The following is a 1,105-nucleotide window of genomic DNA, read 5'->3' on the forward strand; positions in this document are numbered from 1 at the left end:
ATATATATATATTAATTAATCGATATTAAATAAAATTGGGGAAATTTGGATAAATGGTTAAATTTACTGCTGTAAAATAAAAACAGGAAAAAACGTGTAATAATATAAGGAGGTAAAAATATTAGAACAGAAATTCGCGTATTTATTTAATTCCAGTTATAACTATGCTAATTCCGCTCGATGCTCTATGTTATCTGCGCATTTATTTTTATCTTACGTCATAAGTCTAATTATCATGAAAATTAAAAGCAGATAGTTGGTTGTTAAATGGTATTTATATGCAACCGTTTCAGTATTACAAATTTACATTCACGCGAAGAAAATAACAACGTATAATCGAAATATTGCATTCGCTCGCAACAAATCGAAATCATGTATTTATGAGAGTGCACATGTAAATGTGAATGTAATAGAAGTAATTGCATAATTAACGATGCATTATTAATGCTTATTCAGTCTTAATATTTTCTTTATCAGGCGCTTCTTGTATGCTCCAAAAGCAATCGATCTCGCTTGATCGCTGTGAAAAATTCCAACAGCATAGAATAAAGCGCTTCTATTAGTTTAATTATACGGATCATTATAGACAGAAAGAATATGAATCAAACTTTTTACGAATGAAATGTTAATGTTTGTTTTAAAAAATATATTTTTTTGTATTAAAATATTAAGCAGTTTTAGGTACATAAAATATTTAAAAATTAAAAGAATTAATTAATCAATATAATCGTTACTAATTTAGTATTATTATTTTCTCTCAGATATACTTATTGGAGCAGTCAATCATCCCTCTTTTTTAAAGTTTTTTCTAATTTACACATACACAGACTATATACATTTTGGCGAATTTAGGAAAAGTATTGTTTTCTTACCTTGCGAAGATTCTGCTGTATCTTTTACGTGGCTAAGACTCGTCTACCACGGACAACTGCAAGCGTGACACTACTTTTCAATATTTCCTCACTCTGCCACACACGTTATCGATGCACACTTACGTGGACCGCGCAGTTAAAACTGTCGAGCATTGACTGTGTCTTACGATGAGGAAACTTGAAGAATCGAGTTCGAAAAAGAGAAAGGGAAAGAAAGAGATGAGAGAGGAGAA

At 30.1% G+C, this 1,105-nt stretch overlaps 1 protein-coding gene across 1 annotated transcript in view; it reads right to left on the reverse strand.

Moving 5' to 3' along the window:
* The window catches only part of LOC115241327 (superoxide dismutase [Cu-Zn], chloroplastic-like), a 12,959-nt gene extending 11,928 nt beyond the window's left edge, over positions 1-1,031 (reverse strand). The window contains exon 1 of the mRNA XM_029817031.1: positions 873-1,031. The gene's annotated coding sequence lies outside the window, so the exon portion shown is untranslated. The remainder of the gene's footprint in view (positions 1-872) is intronic.
* Positions 1,032-1,105: the final 74 nt, after the last annotated feature.

The sequence above is a fragment of the Formica exsecta genome, unplaced genomic scaffold, assembly GCF_003651465.1.
Source record: "Formica exsecta isolate Colony F162 unplaced genomic scaffold, ASM365146v1 scaffold475, whole genome shotgun sequence".
Taxonomy (NCBI): domain Eukaryota; kingdom Metazoa; phylum Arthropoda; class Insecta; order Hymenoptera; family Formicidae; genus Formica; species Formica exsecta.